This window comes from Marmota marmota, unplaced genomic scaffold, assembly GCF_001458135.2.
Source record: "Marmota marmota marmota unplaced genomic scaffold, marMar, whole genome shotgun sequence".
In the NCBI taxonomy this organism is placed as follows: Eukaryota; Metazoa; Chordata; class Mammalia; order Rodentia; family Sciuridae; genus Marmota; species Marmota marmota.
The window spans coordinates 13,483,549-13,498,722 of record NW_025999941.1 but is presented as its reverse complement, the minus strand read 5'-3'; the positions used below and the strand labels follow the sequence as shown (position 1 = coordinate 13,498,722).

General features: G+C 36.2%; 1 protein-coding gene across 13 annotated transcripts in view; it reads left to right on the top strand.

Annotated features, from left to right (window-relative positions):
* Fhit (fragile histidine triad diadenosine triphosphatase) overlaps positions 1-15,174 on the top strand; it is a 1,420,772-nt gene that overhangs the window by 639,134 nt on the left and 766,464 nt on the right. The gene's annotated exons all lie outside the window — the stretch shown is intronic.

Genomic DNA, 15,174 nt, shown 5'->3' with positions numbered 1-15,174 from the left:
TATCCGTTGTGTAGATTGTTGGTGTCTGAATGACCTAAGGCAGGTCAAATGCCTACTGTTGGCTCTGGCACATGGGAAAATCCAATCACTGCTCATTGATCATTGTTGGTAATAGGATCTTGGTGCTATGAACCTATTATTTGATGTCCAGGAAGAGATGGATTCCCAGCCAGTCCCAAGTTCCCTTATTTACTATAGAGACATCTTTGTTATAGTTTTCAGCAGAGGGCGCAGCTCATTCTTCACCTTTATCTTTCTTTCTCCTGTGTATCTGGGTCTGTCTTTCCTAGGTGCTCAGAAAACTTTATAGATGATGATTAATATTTGTCTGGCACCTTTTGTGTTGAAGCAATATGCTGACCGCTGTGGGAGTGTCAAGGAAGGTTTATGTATAGACAGATCACCCAGATGGTTGAGAGAGACTCATTTTTCTTCTGAGGTCAGGAGGAGATCAAAAGTAGCCGTTAGAAAATGACCAATTAGTGTTCCCTTTTGAGAACTCACAACTCCAGAAAGCCTTTATACAAGTGAAGAGGAGGACAAAGAAGAATGAAACAGTATGTATTATTATTAGGGAGGTAATAACCAGTATGTAAATGAGTACGACCACACAGGAAAGCTGTTTTGAGTCAGTGTGAATCATAAGACCAAAGCGAATGCATAATAGCCACCCTGCAAACCCTAGGTTCCCTGCAGAAGCTTGCCTATAGCCAGAAACAGCCCACCTGGCCGGAACAATGGAATCATGTGATGGGACTCAGATGTGGGTCTCAGTCTGCTAGCTCGTTAGTGTTGGATGGTGCTCTTAGGTAGGCAGACAGAGAGAGCCTCATTACTGTTCATACGAGTAAGCTAATTATTAAAAAGTTCTGCATTTTCAAATGGCGACAAATAGAATGAAGAGGTAATGAGATGGGTAGGAATGGAGATCCCCTGATGAGTGGATATGGTGAGAGGATGAGGAAATGAAGAAAGGATGAGGGGGAAAACTGCCATTGTCACTTTCAGAGTTATTGAGCAATACCTATTTGTCTATTACACAGGGGAATGGGAAGGCATTGCTAAGGCAATGGAAAAGTACTATTATCCTGGAAGGAGGCCTAGACAATGCTGGGCTGCAGAATCCATGATGGTAGAGGAAGGGTCAAAACTTGAATGCTTTCAATTTCAGGTTTTGTTCAATATTTAATAGTAGCCACCTAGGCTGAGGTGGGAGAGCTGGATTTCAAGACTCCTGAAAACCTTTTGATCGTTAGTATGACTCTAGGGGCTGCCTGTATTTGTTTTTGAGAGGACAGAATGTAAAGTCTTTAATTTGATGTTTATGCTCTCATTGAACTAATGTCTTCTCAGAGTCTGGGAGAACAGAGGGGAAGGGTGGTCTGGGATGGTCTGGGATAGCCTGGAATTTAGATCTTGTTATCACCAAGTGGGTTTTCCAAATGCTATTGAGCAGGATTGAAGGGAGATGTTCATTACACAGTTCTAAACTTGTCCCCTTACTAGATTGTACCACACTGTTAATTACATGATGGATGAATTTATTACTTATCTTGTGAATAACACAATTAGAAATTGCTGAGTATGGTGGAACACTTAAAATAGGAGTCTATAGATTACCAGTGACACATAGCTATAATTGACACCATAATTAGCTTTACTGTTCTGTTTTAGAAAAATTCATGAGTGGCATTGCTTTGCCACGAAAAAATGCAGACATTTCACAAGAGTCAAAAGATGGTGGAATTATCACTGGGCGCAGTAGCCCACACCTATAATCCCAGAGACTCCAGAGGCTGAGGCAGGAGGATCACAAGTTCAAAGCCAGTCCCAGCAACTTAGTGAGACCCTGTCTCAAAATAAAATACGAAAAGGGCTAGGTATGTGGTTCAGTGGTAACGTTCCCCTGGGTTCAATCCTCAGTACCAAAAAATAAGAAAATTTTTAAAAAGTTGAATTTTTCCTGTGCACAGAAATAATAATTGATTTGTATTCATTTGTATTTGGAACTTAAATTTCTCAATGTTGATGTTTAAAGCATGACACAGTTTATATGGTTTTGTTTTGTTTTCCTTTATGTCAGAAGCTCAAAAACAACAAAACAAAACAAAAGAACATTTCGTGTCTCTTAACTTCTAAGAGACCTGTGTATTGAAAATGGATACTACTTGCTAGAATGTAGTTCTGGCTTCTGAAGATGACAGCTGATTTAAATTTACCATTCAAGCTTTTGACACCAGTTCCATGTTGCTGTCCCAACCTATCTGCAGTGTTACCATCCAATCCATGGAGAGGAACATCTCTGAATCTTTTATGACCCCATCGAGACTGTGATACAGTAGGAACACAGTAGAAAATGTAGCCTGTTCAGATAGATACATAATAGTAAATTTTCAACCTTTCAATGTTCTTCCTTAAGTATGGGTTATATTCTAATAATATAACCCTTAGATTAATATTTAAGTTCCCCTCTGCTAATACAGTCCACTTGAAGACATAGTTTGGGTTATTTTCACTGTAAGATGAATCTCAGGAAAAAATAAGAATCTCAGCCTCCATGAGACTCAAGTCAGTCATGCTTAGTCCTTTAATATAGAAATCTTGCTTTTTACCCCGGCTTTGGGCTTCTGTCTCAGATGGGTATCTGCAAACATAGGCTGTTCATTTTCTAAAGGGCTCTAGGCCTCAGTGCTGGTACTGTAGACCTTTGCTTACCTGTGTTTGATTGGGCACAAAACATCTTTAAGATGATATAAGTAGCTTCAAATTTTTACGCATACAGTACAGTTTCATACTGAAGGTCATGCTGAAGTTCAAAACATAAAAATCATCCACTCACTCCCTACGTCCATCTTTATTCGATAAAAAGAACTTTGGGAGCCAAAACATTTTTTTCTTTCTTTTTTTTTTTTTTAAAGGTGAGCTCTTTTTGAAGAAAAGGTCTCTAATGGATCAATGGGAGAAGGGGGTTGGCTATTCCCATATCCAAGGATACTCGAAAACTATCACTTCAGGTAGCTTCTCACCCATGGTTATGGTGGAAGATAAAAATATGCAGAAAAGATAACAGAGTTGACTGCATATCTGTTTTTTGAAGGAAAACCATCAGTAATTTCTAGATTTTTTTCCCTTGTACATATGCACATACACAAATGATCGAAAAAATATTTTTAGAGCTGTACTGCCTACTTGAAAATAAATGACAACTATACACATAGGATTAGGTTTTCCTTATTTGTCTTTTATTATGGAACAGTCAGCAAAAAAGCAGATGTATATTAGGGGCATGTGGGGTGGCAAGAATAAAACAGGTCTAAAGAGCTCTGGTCAGGTGCAGGGAATAGTAGAAATACAGGTCAGGAGTCGCAAATGAATGGGTGGAAGTAAGGGATTCTTGGCCTTTACTGCACACTGCAGTTTCCACGGGAACTTTAAAAAACAAAACCAGAAACAAACAAAAAGGGACAGATGTCCAGGTCTTAGCCAGACCAATTAAATTCAAATTTCTGATTGTAGGCTGTTGGCAAGGATGTACAGAAATTGAAGCCCTCATTCGTTGATGGTGGTAATGTAAAACAGTACAATCACTAAGGAAAACAGTTTGGCAGCTCCTCAGAAAGTTAAAAATAGTTTCCATGCAGCAATTCCACTCCTAGGTATGCACTCAAGAGAAATGAAAACATATGTCCACACACAAACCTGGGCGTGACTGTTCATAGTACTATTCACTAGAGCCAAAAAAGCAAAAACATCTGATGAGTGGATTTTTATAAAAGAGCATCTACAGATGATGGGATATTATTCAGCCTTGAAGAGGAATAAAATCTTGACAACCTGCTATTATATGGATGAACCCTGAATACATTATGCTAAGTGAAAGAAGCCAGCCACAAAAACCACATATTGTGTGATTCCATTCATGTGAAATGTCCACATGAGGCAGAAAGTAGATTAATGTTTTCCAGGGGCTGTGCAAAACAAGTGACAGTGCAAAGAAAAGAAAAATGACTGGGAAGAGGGGAGAAAGAGAGGTAACCCACGAAGTGAGATCTTGAAAAGGTTCTTGGCATTTTCAAATTTCTATGTGTTTCATAATAATAGCTGAAGTTCTGGATTTTCTTTGACTTGTTAACAGCTGACATTTTTTCTTAGTGACACTATATATGGATGACTTAATATACTTTATTAGAATGATTTCTTTGTATAAAGAAGTTAGTGGTACACTTGCTTAAATCCTAAGATACTTCAGATTTTTTTTTTTTTTTTGTCATCTTCTTGGGATTTTCTGACACTGTGCTCTGGAATTTTGACATCGACAGTCAGGTTAAGAATGTTTTGTAAATCACAGACTTTAATGTATGTCTCCAACTATTCACTGATGTGCCTTGGTTGTTTTCTAAGTCATTGATAAACTATGTTTGGGAGCCTGGCCAGCTCTGTGTGCTCTTCCAGGTAGAGGACAGGTCACTTTTCTTGTTAAGGTTAGTCTTGGAATCCATTAGCCAGCAGATTTTCAAGTTCATTTACATTCTTGGTTAACAATTGAGTCCCCACTTTTTCAATGAATTGAAATGAAGACTTATTCTCTAGTATGTGGGACTCTGGCTTCCTCTGATGTCCACCAAAGGGGCCCATGCCTTCCAGGGCAGGTGTAACGTGCTTGTCATTTGCTAAATCATGCTGGGGTATAAAAATATCAGATTATATATATTTTTTTGCAATGAGCTTTAACATCCACAGCCATAATGTAATGACATCTTTATTTTTCTACTTAAAAGGAAATACACATTTTTCATTCTTTTAACCAAAAGAATAGTACTTCTTTTTTTATCATGTCTGGCTTCCTGGTTGCCTAGGAGACATTAGTGTTCATGGAAGATTGCTTTAGCTAGGACATTTAGAAAAGTCATTTCCCCCTATATTGTATTCCTAAGTAATGACAGACTTTTATTAGAGATTTGGAGAATTGCAGAATGCCCAGTGCTGACTAAGTTATGAGGAATGGGCCTTTTCTGTACAGTTCTGTTGATTATAAATTATTAGAAACATTTCCTGAGAGATATTTAGCAGTTCATATCAATAGCTTTGAAGGTTCAGTATCCTTGGAACACAGTAATTCTTAAATATAGGAATTGAGGAGAGAGAAATAATCTGAGAAATACATGGATATCTTTCCCATGTGGTTGTCAGGAAAATAAAGGTGGATATAATATATGGATTGCTTAGGGATGAAAATAATGAGCAACATTAACTGTCACTTCTGTTAATCAATTGATGCTGCTTTTTCATATAATTTTATTTGTATTTTTGGAGTCAAACCCAGGGCCTCAGAGCATGCCAAGCAATGCTATACCACTGAGCTACATAATCAGGTCTCCAGATCCTACTTTTTAAACTAACACTGTCAACCTCTGATATGGTAGTCCCTGTTGGCAATACAATGCCAAATACATGATTTTTAAAAATCTTTATTTAACTATTACACAATATTTTAACACTGTACCAAGTGTTTATCAATTTATGTATTAGCTGACACCAACAATTATTTATTGAAGAAAAGTTGGCATTCCTTCTTTCCAGGGTAAAATACACCAGCATGTTGGCCAACAGTGATCAAATACTTATGAGATGCCTAATGTGTGTCCTTGAGAAGATGGTATTGTTGTTGTGCCTATTTTACAGACTCAGAAACCCTAAGGAACTTGCCCATGTTTATAACTAATTGAGAAAGAAGATGGATTCTGCACTCAAATCTGTCTAACCCTGGAACCATGTTACCCTGGTTCTTGGAGAGGTTTGCCAGAGTCAGGGTATGAGGGAGCCTAAGAATGTGGTCTTTTAGATTTTGATAAACATAGTTTTGTAACTGGTGCTCTGGTGACGTGATTCTCAAACACTAACATGCATTGACAAAGCAAGTCTGGGCTCTTGCCTGGGAGTCTGCATTTCTTAATGCTCAGGTGATGTAGATGCTACTAGTCAGCAGATCACATTCTGAGCAGCAGAATACTCTATGCTTTGTGAAAATATATAGTCTTTTCATTTGTTCCAAAGAAGTCATTTGATACAAGGAAAAAGGAAGAGATTAACCATAAAATGGGAAGGAAAGGATTCTTGGTAGTCTGTTGGTTAGAATTTGAATCCACATGAATTTGTCCATGTATTTGTGCATTTTACTGAAAGTCCTCAGTTTTTCAAGTTAAGGTTACTGGTTTCTGAGGGGCTTCACATTCTTAAAAAACAATTCATATTAAAAATTTTGTAGTCAATGAAGTAATTTGAACATAATAGGCAAAGGTTTATATTTTGAGTCATTTATTGACCTTCTTATATCAGGACTGCTATGTAACTCTAGCACCAAGGTAGCTCCTAAAATGACAGAGTGATCTTTATTTCCTCAAATTGGGGTGCCTGAAGTCAATTGGGGTTATGAAGTCTTAAGTTCTCAAGTTTAAAAAAAAAAATTCTTTAAATAACATCCCCTCTAAAGAGCCAGGAAAACCCCCTAAGGTTCAAAGCACATTTGAACAGGCCACTTGACCTACTGGACTTGCCTGACATTTCTAAAATAATAAGGCTAGATCTAAGTGACATCATAGGTCTTTTTCTGGTCAAAATTTCTAGAGTTTGGCTTTTCTTTCTTTTTAAACAAGTTTTGAAGCATTTCACATTTATTTTAGTTGAACATTAGCATAACATTTGAAAGCAAACCAGGAAGAAACCTGGTCTACCCTAAATTGAGCTATTGTCATCTCCTGTTGTTAATGGTTTGGAAATTTTACAATTTGGGGACTGCATTTGCTTTTGTGGCCATTGAACCTTATCCTTCTACAAGGTAGGCAGCCTATTTAGCCCTATCAGAAAATGACTGATCAAATCCACTGAGTCACAAAATTAAATGTGAATGGTAGAGACCTTTCCATTATCTCCTTTCTATTCAATAAATGTGGACGATGAAGTTGTAAAAATATTGTAACACTACCACCTGGTAAGAATTACAGGTGATAGGCAGAGGCAAGCTATAAGTGGTGGAGGTTACAATAGGTTCTGTGTAGGAGGTAGAAGGAGGGTACCTTTGTAGCATGAGAAAATAGGGGATTTATTAAATATCTTGAAGTCTCATTGTTTTCATTCTAAATAAATTAAGCCATTACCAAGGAAAACCAAGAAAAATAGGCTAGAAAAATAAGAACTTTGTTTTCCTTCATATTTTGACTTGTTTTTGTTTGTAAAAATATATACATATGACTGCTCATTATTTTGTGTGTGAATTGAGTTCCTTATATTACTTTCTTGGCTAACACTAATAAATCTAAAGGCCTAAACTTCAACTGAGGTTCTAACTCAGTTCTTGATTCCTGGATTCTAGAAGTTGTGATCTTGAATTCTAATAGCTGTGATCTACAGAAGTTTTCTACAGATGATCTTCCCTTGAAAATTCAATAGAATACTGGTACATCTAGCTTTTTTGTTTGGTAGGAAAGATTCAGCAAGTTTATTTTAACCTTAAAAAATTGCTTTTTGCCATTTTCATTTAAGAGGAAAGCATTTAATATTTATCTCTGTTTTGCAGACAGTTTCAGATCCTGGAGAAGCATGAATCTTCCCATCACACAATCTTGATTCTTACCCTTTTCCTTAGTTCTGTACTTTTTTTACAGGCTTTGGAAATTTTTTCTTCTCCTCTTCAGGAAATTAAAACTTAAGGAAATAGGTATGCTAGCTACACAAACATTTAGCAGAACATTACCAAAATTAAGGAAGTAGAGAGAATTGAAAACAGCACTTAGGGAGGCTACATCATGTAGCAGACAAAGTGAGATGTACTTTAAAATGCTGTCATCTCCATTTTTCAGATGCGATATCTAAGAGTAAGAAGTTCAATATATGCAGAAGCTCAGGATAGGAGTGACAGGGCTGAAACTCAAGGCTAGGTGCTTTGAACTCTGGCTCCACCTCTTAATTGCTTCCTCCCAACAAAGAGTATTTTGAAGCATGTGACCAGCAAAGGAGAAGGAAAAGCAAAGAGATCAGAAAGCAGTCAACATTTTAACTCCTAAATGAGAAGAAATGTAATAGAAATATAAGTTTGTTGGTAAGAGTGATATATAAGGAGGAGGGAAATATAGAGTAGGGTAGCCTGGGATAGAGGGAAAATGGAAAGTAAGCTCAAAATACAATGTCAGAGAGCTGGGAGCAGTGGTGCACACCTGTAATTGCAGTGGTTTGGGAGGCTGAGGAAGAAGGCTCTTCAGTTCAAAACCAGCCTCAACAACAGCAAGGTGCTAAGCAACTCAGTGAGACCCTGTCTGTATATAAAATGCAAAATAGGGCTGTGGCTCAGTGGTAGAGTGCCCCTGAGTTCAATTCCTGGTACCCCACCCACTGAAAAAAAAAATACAATGTCAGGAACTAACTCCGTTGATAAATGAGTAGCACAATTTTGGACTGAGGCTCTCTCCAAAAAAGCATCAGGAAGAAATAGAGACATGAGAAGACTGAGATGAGAGTTAAGAAATAGAATGAATAGCAATGTCAAGTAGAATCCTTGGCAGGCAAAGAAGTTAACTGAGGTCAGAGAGTATTTGAAGAAAAAAATGAATAAGCATATAGAAAACGCCATGAAAATCAAACTCCTCATGTGGAAATGAACTTATAGTAAAGTTAGTCTATAGTGGCTTGAATAGCATCCCTCAATAAGGAAACTTCAAGCATGACCTTTTTTTGGAAATAGGATCTTTGAATATGTAATTAAAGTTAAGACAAGATCATACTGGTTAAAGTGGGCCCTAAGTTGATTGATTTGTATTTGCATGCAGGAGAAGACATATAAAGAAGGCCACATGATGCTCAGGGGAAGTAGGGACAGCTATTAAGGTGACGTGACTACATGCCAAGGAACACTAAGGATTGTTGACAATCACAAGAAGCTAGGAAGAAGCAAGATTTCTGCACTAGAGACTTTAGAGGGATCATAGATTTGTTAGGATCTTCTCAGGAAACTAATATGTAGTCCTCACTTAGATCTTAGCAAATGTGTAAGAATTTTGAGGTTAAAAACTGGAACATCCTATGGTGAACAGGAATCAGGTTGTCCTTGGTCTTTTCTATATAGCCATACCAGAATGCAAGAAGGCAAAGGAATAATATAATTTAAAAGTGCTGAGACTAGCAAATTTTGGGCTTAGAATATCATGAATAGTTACTTATTTAAATGGAGGGGTAAAATAAAGATATCCTGATAAAATCTCAGTTTGCCACATGTACACCCTTTAGGAAAGTAATTTTGGAGAATGTATTATAGCAATAATAAATGATGTTAATCCAGGAGGAAGTAGGAAATAAGAGGAAACATAGAATTTAGTGATTTTTGTGCAAAAACACAATAACAACTTTAGTTTCTAGGTGCGTGATGGAGTAATGAGAAAATTTTCTAGTAAAAATAACTTTATATGAGGTGAATGTTCATTCAAAGGTATAGCTAAACTTTGAAGAAAACAGGGAACTAAGAACCAAAGAGGAAGCTAAGATTCAAAACAGGCAATGATGTTGGAGCTCAAAGTTTACTAGAGAGAGTGGGAATAAGGGTGTTAAAAAGCATGTAAATAGTTACTTGAAATTAGAACTTGGTATTATTTGATCATGCCAGAAATAAGGACCTGAGGAAGATGGAGTATGATATCTGACAGAGATCAGAGGTGTTAAGAGTATGTTAAGGACATTGATACTGATGGGGAAATTCAGAATGAGAGTAACTGTTACTGAAACAAAATAGAGTGTAATTTTCATAACCATGGAAAAATTTCCTGATTTAACTTGAAAGGTAGTAAAGAGAAGAAGTAAAATAAAAAGATGAAGATATTTGAAATAAACAATTGGCATAAATATAGATGGGTTAAACTTATAGGGTGTATTCTCTAATATAGAAAACAAGGTCCTGATATTTATATAAAAAAATTACACAGATTGAAGAGGTGATGGAAAAAGTCATTCTTGTCACAAGCACACAAAAAAAGGAACAATAAATGAAAGGGATAAAACAAGCAGGAATATCTACATGTCTATTGAAGAATAGCTTCAATATAGAGGAAACAGCAATTTATGGCATTTGCCTTTGGTTTAGCAACTATAGTTAGAAATGTACCTGTTCTCAGAAACTGGTGAAGCAATGAGACAAAAAGTAAGCAGAGATAGTTTTGGATAACAGTGACTTTGATCTGTGTACATAGAATTGATTCAACAAAAGAAGAATTCCTTTTATTTTGGAGGGGGTGCAGTTTAGGCACAAGTTTCATTTTCTAATGGGTCAGGAAGGAAGCCTCAAATGCTAAAAACCAAGAGTATAAAGGTTCCTTTCTCTAACTACAGTGCTATAAAGTCAGACATTATTAACGAAAAGATAGCAAAAACATTACATATGTCTGAAAATGAAAAGGCATACTATGAACTAACCCTCAGGTTAAATAGGAAATGATAACAAGAATAGCAAAATTTCAGAGCTGAATGATAATAAAAGCACAGTAGGTGAAAGAGCTAATGGAATACTTTGAAGGCAATATATGGCTTTTGTTAGTCAAGAGAAAATCACAAAGTTAGAAACCCCATAAGCTCAATGTTTGACTCAAGTAACCAGAAAAACTGCAGCATAGTAAATCTGAAGAAACAGAAATGGAAAAAGAATCAGAAGAAAGAAATAAAGTGCAGAAAATCAGTCATGATATAACAATAATTTAAAAGTGAAAAAACCTAAATTGATTCTTTGAAAAATTTAATCTTAGATGTAGCCTTGACAGGTGAAGAAAAAATAATTACATATATTGTGATTACAAAATAGTTTAAAATAATGATCTATAATTATTTTATTGATTAAAGTGTGAATTTTATCTATAAAAATTTAAATTTGTGTGAAAGGATATATGGATAAGAAATTGATACAGGAAAGAACACTTGAGTAGATCAGAAAACATAATAAATCATAATGATCATCAAAAGTTAGTCCTCCCTATAAGAGGAAAAGAAGTGAGTTCTGCTTAACTTGCAAGGAACAGAAAATACTCCTTTATAAAAATTTATTTTAGCACAAAAAATGAACCGGTTAAGTTTGGTTTTAATAAACAAGGTAAGTTGAGGCTTGAAAAAAATGTTGGCCAACTTCACTTATGACATTGAGGGATACTAAATATTAAATAAAACTTGGTGACTGAGTCAAACATAAATGTGAAAGGATAGCACAATATTTCAAAAAAAATCTGTAATGTCATTTTCCATATTCATGGCAAAGAAGAAGCGGTTGCATCTTCATTGATATAAGGTTTTTTTATTCATTATTCATTGTATTAAGGTTTTTTTTATAAATGTAAAAATACAAGGGATTTTTAAGTTTGATAAAGGCTTTCTACTAAAAATCTATAACAGGGACAAGACAAGGATGACTCTGTTGCTTTTACTTCTCAACACATTACCAGATACCTGACCATTGCAATAGACAGAGAGAGAGAGAAAAAGAATTGAAATGAGAGATAACACTGTCATTACCTCTACGTGAAATCATTTATACAGAAAATCAAAGAGAATCAGCAGAAACTATTAGCAGCAATACAAGAGTTCAGCTTGGTTGCTAGCTGTAAGAGCAACACATAAAAATCAATAGCTTTCCTCTGTGTTGGGAGTAACCAATTATGAACTATGACAATAAGATACCATTTATAATAGTGACATAAACTAAGCTATCTAGGAATAAATCTAAGATAGAATGCATAAAACATGTAAGGAAAATTTAAAACTCTATTACAAGAGTTTTATTATGATATTAAAGAGCATAAATGCAGTGCTCATAAATGGCTTCATGGAATATTGTGAAGATGTCACATATCCCCTCCATTAAAATTTAAATCCGGTCCAACAAATAACCAAGAATTTTTTTTTGAAGGAGAAGAGTAAATTTCTGTAGGAGAGTAAATCAAGAAAAATAAATTCTTTCTCCATAAGGTAAGTAGCAAATCTGTAAGAAGAGTTAGCAAATACAGCCCACAATCAAATATAGTCTGCAACTATTTTTGTAAGTAAAGTTTTATTAGGACTCAGCACACCTATTCATTTAGATATTGCCAGTGACTGCTTTCATGCTGTGATGACAGAATTGAGTAGTTGAAGCACCAACTGCTGCATCTGTCCCTCTGCAGAAATAATTTAGTGACCTCTCTTCTACAGCATCTGGCATGGAATCAGACTAAAACAATCCAGACTCATTCCTATGTACATATAGGATGTAGTGTAGTCATTCCCACATATCAGTACAAAGAAAATTGACTCATAAAAGGAGAAAAGTGAAACTGTTTTCATATTATGAACAAAGTCCCACATGAAATAAATAAATATCTGTTAAAACTGAAGAATATAAAAGTGATAAAAGAACATTCAAGAATATGTTTTGCTACCTAAGCTGGACAAAGTGATAAAGTGATGCATGCCTGTAATCCCAGTGATTCTGGAGGCAGAGGCAGAAAACTCTCAAGTTCAAGGCCAGCTTTGGCAATTTAGCAAGGCCTCAAAACCCTTCGTCCAAAAAAAAAAAAAAAAGACTGGGGATGTAGCTCAGTGATAAAACATCATTGGGTTCAATCTCTAGTCCCCCTCGCCACACTGTCACCACCAAAAAAGGAATCTATTTGGTAACCTTATGATAGAGAAGGATATGTTATATAAGACTCACAGAGCACAAAAGAAAATGTGAATGCCCCAAAATGGATGCTTTTTGTTCAGTTGAGAGAATAGCAGAAAAATTAGCACATGATAAAAATATAATTGTCATGTTTAATAGGCCACAATCAATATTCAGAATATACAAGGGACTCTGAAAAAATCAGAAAGTAGAAGGGAGGAGAGTAATAAAAACAGAACAAATAGGGCTGGGGATATAACTCAGTGGTAGAGCACTCACTTGCCTAGCCTGTGAATATCACTGGGTTTATTCTTAAGAACTACAAACAAGAAAAAAGAGAACAAATCGGTAGTTTGTGCACACATTGCTATAAGAAACAAGCAAATTAAAAAGAAGAGACACCATTTGCCAATCAACCAGTAAAAGTGAGGAGAGCAGATACTATAATAGTGCTGATAAGGGTGTAGGAAAACAAATCTTCATGAATTGCTCTGGGAATACAAAATGGTGCATGTATTTTAGAAAACCTAAGTACATATATTACCTGAAACCCATAATGGAAGTGTAGTATAGGTATCTAGGGAAATACACCTGCAGATGGCAGTTAGTGGTGTTTGTGGTAAAAGACTAGTCCATGAGCCCTGTGGGGAGGGACCAGAATTCCATGGTGGAATCCAGTGAGAAGCTGTAAGAGAGAAGGGGGTATTTATAGCAACATTGATAGTCTCGGAAAGAATGTTGAGAGAAACAGAAGAATGGGATTTAAAATATATGATTTGAAGAGCCCTGAATATATTTTGACATATGAAATATACGTATACAAACACACAAAGGGTTGTAAATAGTGCTTTAATTGTGAAAAAGTGAATCCTTTAATCAAGGGGGAGGGATGGTGCTGGGCATAGAGGATGAATGGGAGAGTGATAATAAGAGAAAAATAAAACTACCAGGGAGAGCCCATTATGGACTCTTGATAATAGAAGCTCATCAAATACAGCCTATGCTTAAGACTGTGCAAACGTCTGTAAAGGGAAATTCTAGGGACATAATTCTTTCTAGCATTGCTATATCCAGATGCTTAGACGATGTCATCAGGTGTGGGTCTCTGTGTCTTGGCTCTGTTTGCCTCAGTGTTAGCTCTAATATGTTTTTAGGGAGATCTCTAGCTGTTTGAGTTCATGTTTAACCAATCTGGCAACTCAGCTGAAAAAGCTCTCTTTAATATTAGCAGTTATCATTGGGAAGATATCCTTGCCTTCAATGACTCATTTTGTGTCCCATGTCCTCTCCTGAAGCAGTGATATGCCAGAGAAGTGCCCATCCCTGGTACCTGGCAGTAGGAAGAGCCCCATCTGTAGACTAGGGTGAATTATACCCCAAAGAAAATAAAAGTGATGTGGTTAGAACTCTAGAAAGTAGGTTCTGGGGAGGCAAAGAACCACAGGGATTACCGGTTCTAGAACCAGTATTGTTCTGGAGTGGTTTGCACAATTTGCATGTTTCTTTTTAGAAAACTGGAAGAAATAAAGAATGGTTAAACCCAAATATTTGAGGCACTGTGGCTTGAATGATTCTTGTTTTATATGGCCCCAAGGAATAAATCCTCAACAAATGGGTGACTTGGTATTAAGAGTAACTAGTGGGGGAGTTAATTATCTTAGAAGGAATGTATAGCAAACATCCCATCTCTGGGATGTTTCAAGCATAAGCTAGCCAACCGCTTTGCAGAGATTCTGTAGGAAAGGACCCAAGGATAGGTATGATAGTTAGGTTTCATTAGTGGTTCTCATTCATCTGAGCCTTATTAAAGTTCAGATCACAGGGCCCTTCTCCCAGATTCTTATGCAGTAGGTTTATGGTGGTACCTGAGAACTCCCATTTCTAGTAAGTTCCTGGGTGACGTCAATTCTACTGTCAAAGGATCATATCTTGAGAACTATTGGGTTAGATGATTTTTGACATCCTTATTCTTCATTTTTATGAGCTAGATGTATGTATGCTAAAAACCATTGTCTGTGCCATTGAGATATTTCCCCATTCCTACTTCTTGAGCTGGAATGTGTCAAGTTCTGATTATATGGGTGCATCTGTAATAAATGACATTTGCATAGCTCTGTCTTTTTTGGTGTGTCACCTAGAATATTTGGCCAATTAAATTATGGGGCATTAGTCTGCTTTATAAAATAGCCTACCATTTTCTGATTTTATCCTTTTTTTGTAATGTTCTGTTTTTTCTAGATTGATCTATGTTTGTCAGTTTTATAGTGGGCTATTACCAAATTTGAAAAATGAAGTAGTTTTCCAGAGGTGGTGTGTCTTAGTCATTTAGAAAATGGCTCTCTCACATATAGGCATCACCTATTGGAGAAATCATTTCTTGGTGCTTTGTGGGTTTATCTCACTCTAATTGCCAAATGCTAACTCTCTTCAACTCCCTTTTTGGGACTTTTTTTTTTTCCTTTTAGCCAACAAAAGAAAGAAAGCAAAAAAAAAAAAAAAAAAAAAAAAAATTT